The sequence below is a fragment of the Engystomops pustulosus genome, chromosome 3 (assembly GCF_040894005.1).
Source record: "Engystomops pustulosus chromosome 3, aEngPut4.maternal, whole genome shotgun sequence".
Classification (NCBI taxonomy): Eukaryota; Metazoa; Chordata; class Amphibia; order Anura; family Leptodactylidae; genus Engystomops; species Engystomops pustulosus.
Window position 1 is genome coordinate 236,464,262 of NC_092413.1, and position 14,083 is coordinate 236,478,344.

The window sequence follows — 14,083 nt, forward strand, 5'->3', positions numbered from 1 at the left end:
GGTATATTTAGTCGATAACACAGCATGGTGGCGACATAGTGACCAAGTTCCATAACGTATCTGGTGAAACACCCGAAAAATGAGCCTGACAAAGCTCCTTTGATAAGGGGATGACATGTGGAGGCAGCCATGGAGACGACTTCCATGATTAAGAGCGACAGAATGGGGCATTCATACTGCGCTGCTATGATTGAAACTTCAGGTCTCCAGCATGGCGGCGACAGATGCGCCGAGTTCCACTATGTATCTGGTGAAACACCTGAAAATTCTGCCTGACACAGCTCGTTTGATAAGGGGATGATGTGCTGCATATGCTCTCGTGCTCCAGCGTCTGGGGTGTAGAGAGTTGAAATGAGACATTGGTGGACGCTGTGGAGGATCGTGGAGGCAAAATGGACAGGAAACAGCAGGGGCAGCATGCATGGATGCCTCTGAGGCTGCCTAATCTTGGGATGGAGCTGGCGGTCCACTGCCAGGTGAGCTTTCGCCTGTCCAAGCCCCTGTCTCTCGGCTCCTCCCCACCCAAAATGGGCCTGGGGGCCAGAAGCGTTTACTTTGAAAAAATTATAATTTTCAAAGCAGGCGGGGGCTACAAACAGCACTTCTAAGAACCTTTTGGATAAAATCACGTGTAGTAGTGTTCTTATAAGTTTGGGATATGGCGGGTGAGGGGAATGTAAACAGATGAGCAAGAAGCCCTGAAATAATATCGGTAAATGATAAAAGTTTGCCAGTATATTTTGTGGATAACACAGCAGGGTGGCAACAAAGTTAACAAGTTTGATGTGGAAGCCATGAAAACAACCCAAAATTCTGCTCGTTTGCTAAGGGGACGATGTATCGAGGCAGCTATATGGAAGACGTGTGGAGGCAGCTATGAAGACAATTAAATTTGGATAGTGCCTGTATGTGGTAGTCCAAAAAAGTTTTCAAACCAGAGGACCCGGTGGGTGGTCCTCCAGAAAAATTAAATACATAGAGTACTATAGCTAGAGCCAGTTGGCCCTGTCAAAAAATAGCCAGTTTCCTCTGCTTTAGTGTACAAAGAGGAGGAGAAGGAGGACAATGAGGAGGAGGAGTGCATAAATTATTCAGGTTGAGCTTCTTTCACCTGGTGGAGAATGGAAATCCTGAGAAATCCAGGCTTTATTCATCTTGATAAGCGTCAGCCTGTCAGCGCTGTCAGTCGACAGGCGTGTACGCTTATCGGTGATGATGCCACCAGCTGCACTGAAAACCTGCTCAGACAACACGCTAGCGGCAGGGCAGGCAAGAACCTCCAAGGCGTACAGCGCCAGTTCGTGCCACATGTCCAGCTTTGAAACCCAGTAGTTGTAGGGAGCTGTGTGATCATTTAGGACGATGGTATGGTCAGCTACGTACTCCCTCACCATCTTTCTGTAAAGATCAGCCCTACTCTGCCGAGACTGGGGACAGGTGACAGTGTCTTGCTGGGGTGACATAAAGCTGGCAAAAGCCTTGTAAAGCGTACCCCTGCCAGTGCTGGACAAGCTGCCTGCTCGCCTACTCTCCCTCGCTACTTGTCCCGCAGAACTACGCACTCTGCCGCTAGCGCTGTCAGAAGGGAAATACTGTTTCAGCTTGTGCACCAGGGCCTGCTGGTATTCATGCATTCTCACACTCCTTTCCTCTCCAGGGATGAGAGTGGAAAGATTTTGCTTGTACCGTGGGTCCAGGAGAGTGAACACCCAGTAATCAGTGCTGGAATAAATTCTTTGAACGTGAGGGTCACGGGATAGGCAGCCTAGCATGAAATCTGCCATATGCGCCAGAGTCCCAACGTGCAAGAATTCACTCCCCTCACTGGCCTGACTGTCCATTTCCTCCTCCTCCAACTCCTCTTCTTCTACCCATACACGCTGAACAGTGAAGGACTGAACAATGGTCCCCTCTTCTGTCTCGCCAACATTCTCCTCCTCTTCCTCCTCATCCTCCTCCACCTCCTCCGATATGCGCTGAGAAACAGACCTGAGGGTGCTTTGGCTATCAACAAGGGAATCTTCTTCCCCCGTCTCTTGTGACGAGCGCAAAGCTTCCGACTTCATGCTGATCAGAGAGTTTTTCAACAGGCCAAGCAGCGGGATGGTGAGGCTGATGATGGCGGCATCGCCACTGACCATCTGTGTTGACTCCTCAAAGTTACTCAGCACCTGACAGATATCAGACATCCACGTCCACTCCTCATTGTAGACTTGAGGAAGCTGACTGACTACCATTTCTGGTGGAAGTTGACATCTGGCAGTCTACAATCGCTCTGCGCTGCTGGTAAACTCTGGATAACATGGTTAATGTTGAATTCCACCTCGTGGGCACGTCGCACAACAGTCGGTGAGCGGGCAGTTGGAGGCGGCGCTGCGCTGCCCGGAGAGTGGCAGCATCTGTGCTGGACTTCCTGAAATGCGCACAGATGCGGCGCACCTTCGTGAGCAAATCAGACAGATTGGGGTATGTCTTGAGGAAACGCTGAACTATCAGATTTAACACATGGGCCAGGCATGGCGCATGTGTCAGTCTGCCGAGTTGCAGAGCCGCCACCAGGTTACGGCCGTTGTCACACACAACCATGCCTGGCTTCAGGTTCAGCGGTGCCAGCCACAGATCAGTCTGCGCCGTGATGCCCTGTAATAACTCTTGGGCGGTGTGCCTTTTATCTCCTAGGCTCAGCATTTTGAGCACCGCCTGTTGTCGCTTAGCGACGGCACTGCTGCTGTGTCTAGAGATACTGACTGATGGCGCCATGCCCACGGATGGTAATTCGGAGGAGGAGGTGGAGGAGGGGTGGTAGGAGGAGGAGGCATAGTAGGCCTGAGAGACCTGGACCGAGGTAGGCCCCGCAATCCTCTGCGTCGGCAGTATATGAGCAGCCCCAGGGTCAGACTCGGCCCAGCCTCCACCAAGTTAACCCAATGTGCCGTCAGCGATATATAGTGGCCCTGCCCGGCAGCACTCGTCCTCGTGTCCGTGGTCAGGTGGACCTTGTCAGAAACGGCGTTGGTCAGGGCACGGATGATGTTGTCTGAAACGTGCTTGTGCAGGGCTGGGACGGCACATCGGGAAAAGTAGTGGCGGCTGGGGACCGAATACCGAGGGGCGGCCGCCGCCATGAGGCTGCGAAAGGCCTCGGCCTCTACCAGCCTATAGGGCAGCATCTCCAGGCTAAGCAGTTTGGAGATGTGGACGTTGAGGGGTTGGGCGTGTGGGTGGGTTGCACTGTACTTCCTCGTGCGCTCCAGCATCTGGGGTATGGAGAGCTGAACGCTGCGCATAGAGACATTGGTGGATGCTGTGGAGGATCGTGGAGGCAAAGGTGTGGTTTTCGCATGGGAAGTGTTTGGGCTGGGGTCCTTGGCAGGGGGCTGACTAGCAGATGACACAGGGGAAGGAGCAGTGGTGTGCCCGGCCGGAGGTGAACGGGCTTGATGCCATTGAGTGGGGTGTTTAGCATTCATATGCCTGCGCATACTGGTGGTAGTTAAGCTAGTAGTGGTGGAACCCCTGCTGATCCTGGTGTGGCACAGGTTGCACACCACAGTCCATCGGTAATCCGGTGTTTCTTTAAAGAACCTCCAGACTTGAGAAAATCAAGCCCTCGCCACGGGAGCTTCACTACGTGAAACATTTGGCGCTGATGCACCAGTTCTGGCCCTGCCTCTCCGTCTGGCCCCACCACTGCCTCTTCCAACATGAGGACTCTCCTCCGTCTCAGAAGCACTGTGTTCACCCGGCCTATCAACCCAGCTTGGGTCTGTCGTCACATCATCCTCCGATCCCTCAGTCTGCTCCTCCCTCGGACTTCCTGCCCTGACAACAACTTCCCCACTGTCTGACAACCGTGTCTCCTCATCGTCGGACACCTCTTTACACACTTCTTCCACTACGTCAACAATGTCATCATCACCCACAGACTGCGACCGGTGGAAAACCTGGGCATCGGAAAATTGCTCAGCAGCAACCGGACAAGTGGTTTGTGACTGTGGGAAGGGTCCAGAAAACAGTTCCTCAGAGTATGCCGGTTCAAATGACAAATTTTCCTGGGAGGGGGCAGACTGGGGGGAAGGTGGCTGAGGTGGAGGAGCTGGAGGAGTGCTGATTTCGGTGACATGGGTGGACTGCGTGGAAGACTGACTGGTGGACAAATGGCTAGAAGCATTGTCCGCAATCCACGACATCACCTGTTCGCACTGTTCTGGCCTCAACAGTGCTCTACCACGAGTCCCAGTTACTTGAGACATGAAGCTAGGGAGTGTAGCTCTGCGGCGTTCCCCTGCTCCCTCATCAGCAGGTGGTGTCTCACCCCACCCAGGACCACGGCCCGTGACCCCTGCAGTAGTTGGACGCCCACGTCCACGCCCTCGTCCTCTACCCCTAGCCCTCGGGTTCAACATTTTCAAAATTAAAGTGTAAACTGTAAATTTTCTTTGTGTTTTTTTTTTTGTTTTTTTTGTGTTTTTTGGGGTTTTTGTTTTAAACAAAACGATGCTATCCTATTGCTTTGGCTAGTTTCTAACCTACACTGACAGCACACAACAGGATTTTTGTGCTGGGCCTGAAGACTTTTAGTTTAAAATAAAAAAAAAAGGAAAAGAAAAAGCAGACTCTGCCTAATTCAATCAAACCCCTAATAAATTTTCCCACTTAGGTGTTTGAGGTGGATATGTGCGTCACTAAGAGCTAAACACAACAGTCGCAAGTCTCCCTGCAAATTCCTCACAATATGGTACTAGCTGCACTACTAGTGCCAGCAAGCCCAGCCACAAGCAAACAAAAATAAATAAAATGTATAACGCTATTGTAGCCCTAAGAAGGGCTGTTGGGTTCTTGTAGAATCACTCCTGCCTAACACTATTCTAATAGAACACCCTAACGCTTTCCCTGACCAGCAGCAGCTCTCTCCCTAACGGCATCCAGACAGAGAATGATCCGAGCAGCGCGGGCAGCGGCTAGTCTATCCCAGGGTCACCTGATCTGGCCAGCCAACCACTGCTATCTACGTGTAAGGGTACCACGTCATGCTGGGTGGAGTGCAGAGTCTCCTGGCTTGTGATTGGCTCTGTTTCTGGCCGCCAAAAATGACAACGGCGGGAGCTGCCATTTTCTCGAGCTGGCAAAGTATTTGTCCGAGCAACGAGCAGTTACGAGTACGCTAATGCTCCAACCAGCATCAAGCTCGGACGAGTGTGTTTGCTTATTTCTAGTAAAGATCTTTAAAGACCTGTGTGGTTCAAATGTCACTGACCAGTCTCCAATCAGACGGGGGAGGTAGAGCTGACCAAAAGACACTATTTATATTAAGTGCAGACACCCCCCCGCACACCCCCAGGAGGGCTCATAGGACCCTCCTATCACCTTGGAGTAGTCATAGGTTCAGGGTTCTGATATCATTGAATCCGGCTGAATCCCAGGATCGCATTGATACCAAACCTGATCCATTTGCTATGCTCCCATTCCGAGATATTTACATCTCTGGACCCAAAGATGCTAAAACCTAATGAGACATATCTATACAATAACCCGGTGATTACGATTCCAAAAATGTGTCATCAGCAAAGCCCCCACAACATCACACGTTACAGTGTCACCAACAAAGCCCCCCCACACCATCACACCCAACAGAGTCATCAGCAAAGCCCCCACACCATCACAGCCAACAGTGTCAACAGCAAAGCCCCCCACACCATCACACCCAAAAGAGTCATCAGCAAAGCCCCCCACACCATCACACCTAACAGTGTCACCAGCACATTCCCAAACACCATCACAGCCAACAGTGTCACCAGCAAAGCCCCCCACACCACCACAGCCAGCAGTGTCACCAGCAAAGCCCCTCACACCATCACAGCCAACAGTGTCACCAGCAAAGCCCCTCACACCATCACAGCCAACAGTGTCACCAGCAAAGCCACTCACAACATCACACCCAACAGTGTCACCAGCAAAGCCCCCCACACACCATCACATCCAACAGTGTCAACAGCAAAGGCCCTCCCGCCATCTCACCCAACCGTGTCAACAGCAAAGCCCCCCACACCATCACACCCAACAGTGTCACCAGCACAGCCCCCCACACCATCACACCCAACAGTGTCACCAGCAAAGCCCCCCACACCATCACACCCAACAGTGTTACCAGCACAGCCCCCCACACCATCACACCCAACAGTGTCACCCGAAAAGCCCCCCACATAACCAATAGAGTCAGCAGCAAAGCCTCACACACCATCACAGCCAACAGTGTCACCAGCAAAGCCCATCACACCATCTAACCCAACAGAGTCACCAGCAAAACCTCCCACACCATCACACCCAAAAGTGTCAACAGCAAAGTCCCCCACACCATCACAGCCAACAACATTACCAGCAAAGCCCCTCACACCATCACAGCCAACAGTGTCACCAGCAAAGCCCCTCACACCATCTCACCCAACAGTGTCAACAGCAAAGCCCCTCACACCATCTCACCCAACAGTGTCAACAGCAAAGCCCCCCACATCATCACATCCAATATTGTCACCAGCAAAGCCCCCCAAACCATCACACCCAACAGAGTCACCAGCAAAACCTCCCACACCATCAGACCCAAAAGTGTCACCAGCAAAGTCCCCCACACCATCACAGCCAACAGTGTCACCAGCAAAGCCCCTCACACCATTACAGCCAACAGTGTCAACAGCAAAGCCCCCCATACCATCTCACCCAACAGTGTCAACAGCAAAGCCCCCCACACCATCACACCCAACAAAGTCACCAGCAAAGTCCCAACACCATCGCACCCAACAGTGTCCCCAGCAAAGCTTCCCACGCCATCACAGCCAACAGTGTCACCAGCAAAGCCTCCCACACCATCACAGCCAACAGTGTCACCAGCAGAGCCTCCGACGCCTACACACACAACAGTGTCACCAGCAAAGCCTCCCACGCCTAAACACACAGCAGGGTCACCAGCACAGCCCCACACACCATGACACCCAACAGTCTCACCAGAAAAGCCTCCCCACACCATCACACCCAAAAGTGTCACCAGCAAAGACCCCCCCCACACCATCACCAGCAACGTCCCCCACACCATCACACCCAACAGTGTCACCAGCAAAGTCCCCAACACCATCTCACCCAACAAGGTCACCAGCACAGCCCCCACACCATCTCACCCAACAGTGTCACCAGCCAAGTCCCCCAAACCATCACACCCAACAGTGTCACCAACAAAGCCCCCCACACCATCACACCCAACAGTGTCACCAGCAAAGCCCCTCACACCATCACACCCAACAGCGTCATCAGCAAAGCCCACCACACCATCACACCCAACAGTGTCACCAGCACAGCCCCCCCCCAACAGCAATACACCCAACAGTGTCACCAGCAAAGCCCCCCACACCATTACATCCAACAGTGTCACCAGCAAAGTCCCCGACACCATCACGCCCAACAGTGTCTCCAGAAACCCCCCACACCATCACATCCAACAGTGTCTCCAGCACAGCCCCCCACACCATCTCACCCAACAGTGTCAACAGCAAAGCCCCTCACACCATCTCACCCAACAGTGTCAACAGCAAAGCCCCCCACACCATCACACCCAATATTGTCACCAGCAAAGCCCCCCAAACCATCACACCCAACAGAGTCACCAGCAAAACCTCCCACACCATCAGACCCAAAAGTGTCACCAGCAAAGTCCCCCACACCATCACAGCCAACAGTGTCACCAGCAAAGCCCCTCACACCATTACAGCCAACAGTGTCAACAGCAAAGCCCCCCATACCATCTCACCCAACAGTGTCAACAGCAAAGCCCCCCACACCATCACACCCAACAAAGTCACCAGCAAAGTCCCAACACCATTGCACCCAACAGTGTCCCCAGCAAAGCTTCCCACGCCATCACAGCCAACAGTGTCACCAGCAAAGCCTCCCACACCATCACAGCCAACAGTGTCACCAGCAGAGCCTCCGACGCCTACACACACAACAGTGTCACCAGCAAAGCCTCCCACGCCTAAACACACAGCAGGGTCACCAGCACAGCCCCACACACCATGACACCCAACAGTCTCACCAGAAAAGCCTCCCCACACCATCACACCCAAAAGTGTCACCAGCAAAGACCCCCCCCACACCATCACCAGCAACGTCCCCCACACCATCACACCCAACAGTGTCACCAGCAAAGTCCCCAACACCATCTCACCCAACAAGGTCACCAGCACAGCCCCCACACCATCTCACCCAACAGTGTCACCAGCCAAGTCCCCCAAACCATCACACCCAACAGTGTCACCAACAAAGCCCCCCACACCATCACACCCAACAGTGTCACCAGCAAAGCCCCTCACACCATCACACCCAACAGCGTCATCAGCAAAGCCCACCACACCATCACACCCAACAGTGTCACCAGCACAGCCCCCCCCCCAACAGCAATACACCCAACAGTGTCACCAGCAAAGCCCCCCACACCATTACATCCAACAGTGTCACCAGCAAAGTCCCCGACACCATCACGCCCAACAGTGTCTCCAGAAACCCCCCACACCATCACATCCAACAGTGTCTCCAGCACAGCCCCCCACACCATCACACCCAACAGTGTCACTAGCAAAGCCTCCCCACATTATCACACCCAAAAGTGTCACCGACACAGCCCCACCCCCACACCATCACAGACAACAGTGTCACCAGCAAAGCCCCCACACCATCACATTTACCAGTGTCACCAACAAAGCCCCCCACACCATCACACCCAGCAGTGCCACCAGCAAAGCCCCCCACACACCACCACACCTAAAAGTATCACAGGCAAAGTCCCCCACACCATCACACCCAAAAGTGTCACTGACACAGCCCCCCACACCATCATACCCAACAGTGTCACCAACAAAGCCCCCACTCAATCACAGCCAACAGTGTCACCGGCAAAGCCCCTGACACCATCACATTCAACAGTGTCACCAGCAAATCCCCCCACACCTTCACACCGAACAGTGTCACCAGCAATGCCCCCCACACCATCACACCCAACAGTGTCACCAACACAGCCCCCCACACCATCACACCCAACAGTGTCACCAGCAAAGCCCCCCACACCATCACATCCAACAGTGTTACCGGCACAGCCCCACCACATCATCACACCCAACAGTGTCACCAGCAAAGCCCCCCACACCATCACAGCCAACAGTGTCACCAGCAAAGCCCCCCACACCATCACATCCAACAGTGTCATCAGCAAAGCCCCTCACACCATCACATCCAACAGTGTCATCAGCAAAGCCCCTCACATCATCACACCCTACAGTGTCACCAGCAATGCCCCCCAACACTACCACTGACAACAGTGTTACCAGCAAAGCCCCAACACCATCACAACCAACAGTGTCACCAACAAAGCCCCCCAAACCATCACACCCAACAGTGTCACCAGCAAAGCCCCCCACACCATCACACCCAACAGTGTCACCAGCAAAGCCCCCACACCATCGCACACAACAGTATCACCGGCAAAGCCCCTGACACCATCACACCCAACAGTGTTACCAGCACAGAGCCACCACATCATCACACCCAACAGTGTCACCAGCAAAGCCCCCCACACCATCACACCCAACAGTGTCATCAGCAAAGCCCCCCACACCATCACACCCAACAGTGTTACCAGCACAGAGCCACCACATCATCACACCCAACAGTGTCACCAGCAAATCCCCCCACACCATCACAGACAACAGTGTCACCAGCAAATCACCCCACACCATCACACCCAACAGTGTCACCAGCACAGTTCCCCCCACCATCACACCCAACAGTGTCACCAGCAAAGCCCCCCACACCATCACAGCCAACAGTGTCACCAGCAAAGCCCCCTGCACCACAACACACAACAGTGTCACCAGCACAGCCACCCACACCATCACAGCCAACAGTGTCACCAGCACAGCCACCCACACCATCACAGCCAACAGTGTCACCAGCAACGCTCCCCCCCCTACATCATCACACCCAACAGTGTCACCAGCAAAGGCCACCACACCATCACACCCAACAGTGTCACCAGCAAATCCCCCCACATCATCACACCCAACAGTGTCACAAGCAAAGCCCCTCACACTATCACTCCCAACAATGTCACCAGCACAGCCCCCCACACCATCACACCCAACAGGGTCACCAGCAAACCCTCCCCCTACACCATCACACCCAACAGTGTCACCAGCAAAGCCCCCCACACCATCACACCCAACAGTGTCATCCGCACAGCCCCCACATCATCACACCCAACAGTATCACCAGCAAAGCCCCACACACCATTACACCCAACAGTGTCAGCAGTACAGCCCCCCACACCATCACACCCAACAGTGTCACCAGCATAGCCCCCCTCCACACCATCACACCCAACAGTGTCACCAGCAAAGCCTCCCCCCACAACATCACACCCAAAAGTGTCACCAGCAAAGCCCCCCAAACCATCACACTAAACAGTGTCACCAGCACAGCCCCCACATCATCACACCCAACAGTATCACCAGCAAAGCCCCCCACACCATCACACCCAACAGTGTCACCAGCACAGCCTCCCCACACCATCACACCCAACAGTGTCACCAGCATAGCCCCCCCCCCCACATCATCACACCCAACAGTGTCACCAAAGTCCCCCACATCATCACACCCAACAGTGTCACCAGCACAGCCTCCCCACACCATCACACCCAACAGTGTCACCAGCACAGCCTCCCCACACCATCACACCCAACAGTGTCACCAGCATAGCCCCCCCCCCACATCATCACACCCAACAGTGTCACCAAAGTCCCCCACACCATCACAACCAACAGTGTCACCAGCACAGCCTCCCCACACCATCACACCCAACAGTGTCACCAGCACAGCCCCCCACACCATCACACCCAACAGTGTCACCAGCACAGCCCCCCACACCATCACACCCAACAGTGTCACCAGCACAGCCTCCCCACACCATCACACCCAACAGTGTCACCAGCACAGCCCCCCACACCATCACACCCAACAGTGTCACCAGCACAGCCTCCCCACACCATCACACCCAACAGTGTCACCAGCACAGCCCCCCCACATCATCACACCCAACAGTGTCACCAAAGTCCCCCACACCATCACAACCAACAGTGTCACCAGCACAGCCTCCCCACACCATCACACCCAACAGTGTCACCAGCATAGCCCCCCTCCACACCATCACAGCCAACAGTGTCACCAGTACAGCCTCCCCACACCATCACACCCAACAGTGTCACCAGCACAGCCCCCCACACCATCACACCCAACAGTGTCACCAGCACAGCCTCCCCACACCATCACACCCAACAGTGTCACCAGCACAGCCCCCCCACATCATCACACCCAACAGTGTCACCAAAGTCCCCCACACCATCACAACCAACAGTGTCACCAGCACAGCCTCCCCACACCATCACACCCAACAGTGTCACCAGCACAGCCCCCCACACCATCACACCCAACAGTGTCACCAGCACAGCCTCCCCACACCATCACACCCAACAGTGTCACCAGCATAGCCCCCCCCACATCATCACACCCAACAGTGTCACCAAAGTCCCCCACTCCATCACACCCAACAGTGTCACCAGCACAGCCCCCCCACACCATCACACCCAACAGTGTCACCAGCACAGCCCCCCCACATCATCACACCCAACAGTGTCACCAGCACAGCCCCCCACACCATCACACCCAACAGTGTCACCAGCACAGCCCCTCACACCATCACACCCAACAGTGTCACCAGCATAGCCCCCCCCCCCACATCATCACACCCAACAGTGTCACCAAAGTCCCCCACTCCATCACACCCAACAGTGTCACCAGCATAGCCCCCCTCCACACCATCACAGCCAACAGTGTCACCAGCACAGCCCACCCTGCTCCTCAGTAATCCAGATTTTTTATCTATAAACAAGATATGATGAACACCAGTGACCCAGAATTCCACTCTCTCCACAAGAGAACACAACCCCAGACAGCATGGACCCCCAGGAGACAATCTCAACCCTCCGAACTTCTGTCCTCCAACATTACTAATCCCTCAAACATCTCGCGTCCATCACTGATTTCATACCTCAAAGCATCTCATCTGCTTCACCCCAACTCAGAACTTCCATGACACCTTGATATCTCCTTCAAACCATCCCAAATCTAGTGTCTACCATTACAACGGGTGCACCCCTCATTCTAATATGACCTGCCCCCAATACACCGGGTGCACCCCTCATTCTAATATGACCTGCCCCCAATACACCGGGTGCACCCCTCATTCCAATATGACCTGCCCCCAATACACCGGGTGCACCCCTCATTCTAATATGACCTGCCCCCAATACACTGGGTGCACCCCTCATTCTAATATGACCTGCCCCCAATACACCAGGTGCACCCCTCATTCCAATATGACCTGCCCCCAATACACCAGGTGCACCCCTCATTCCAATATGACCTGCCCCCAATACACCGGGTGCACCCCTCATTCCAATATGACCTGCCCCCAAACACACCGGGTGCACCCCTCATTCCAATATGACCTGCCCCCAATACACTGGGTGCACCCCTCATTCTAATATAACCCATACACCCAATATACTGGGTGCACCCCTCATTCTAATATGACCTGCCCCCAATACACCGGGTGCACCCCTCATTCCAATATGACCTGCCCCCAAACACACCGGGTGCACCCCTCATTCCAATATGACCTGCCCCCAATACACTGGGTGCACCCCTCATTCTAATATAACCCATACACCCAATATACTGGGTGCACCCCTCATTCTAATATGACCTGCCCCCAATACACCGGGTGCACCCCTCATTCTAATATGACCTGCCCCCAATACACCGGGTGCACCCCTCATTCTAATATGACCTGCCCCCAATACACCGGGTGCACCCCTCATTCTAATATGACCTGCCCCCAATACACCGGGTGCACCCCTCATTCTAATATAACCCACACCCCCAATACACCGGGTGCACCCCTCATTCTAATATGACCTGCCCCCAATACACTGGGTGCACCCCTCATTTTAATATAACCCACACCCCCTTTACAGCGGGTGCCCCCCCAGTCCTCCCTGAAGGCCGTTGGACACACCTGGGGTCGGAGGCTCAGACGTCTTCGCCGCGTCTTCCCTGCGTCTCCTGCGTCTTCCCTGCGTCTCCCGCGTCTTCCCTGCGTCTCCCGCGTCTTCCCTGCGTCTCCCGCGTCTTCCCTGCGTCTCCCGCGTCTTCCCTGCGTCTCCCGCGTCTCCGCTGAAATCCCACAAAGTCTTGTTTTTCTCATTGTTATCAGATCTCGTTGTAATCATTAAACTTTCTGGTTAAACTTCAAACTTTCTGCCCCGAGCAAAACAATTTCTCCAGATAGAAGCGAAAACATCAGGAACCATTCAGACATTTCTAGGATCAAAAATAACACACACCCAGGGCCGGCGCTAGACAAAGGGGGGCCCTGGGCAATACTAAAAGTGGGGCCCCAAAATAAAACTATTTTCTGACCACAGTCACAGTCAGCAAGCGGTTCCTTTAGTATGGAAAAACAATCTGTAATATGGGAGATTGATGGGCAGCACGGCGGCTCAGTGGTCAGCACTACAGCCTTGCAGCATGGGGGCTCAGTGGTTTGCACTATAGCCTTGCAGCACGGGGGCTCAGTGGTTTGCACTATAGCCTTGCAGCACGGGGGCTCAGTGGTTTGCACTACAGCCTTGCAGCACGGTGGCTCTGTGGTTAGCACTACAGCCTTGCAGCACGGTGGCTCTGTGGTTAGCACTACAGCCTTGCAGCACGGAGGTTCAGTGGTTAGCACTACAGCCTTGCAGCAGGGGGCTCAGGGGTTAGCACTATAGCCTTGCAGCACGGGGGCTCGGTGGTTAGCACTACAGCCTTGCAGCACGGGGGCTCTGTGGTTAGCACTACAGCCTTGCAGCACGGTGGCTCTGTGGTTAGCACTACAGCCTTGCAGCACGGAGGTTCAGTGGTTAGCACTACAGCCTTGCAGCACGGA

General features: G+C 54.2%; 1 protein-coding gene across 1 annotated transcript in view; it reads right to left on the reverse strand.

The window, feature by feature from the left end:
- The window catches only part of GCKR (glucokinase regulator), a 60,803-nt gene extending 47,473 nt beyond the window's left edge, over positions 1-13,330 (reverse strand). Inside the window, exon 1 of the mRNA XM_072144086.1 lies at positions 13,172-13,330. The gene's annotated coding sequence lies outside the window, so the exon portion shown is untranslated. The remainder of the gene's footprint in view (positions 1-13,171) is intronic.
- Positions 13,331-14,083: the final 753 nt, after the last annotated feature.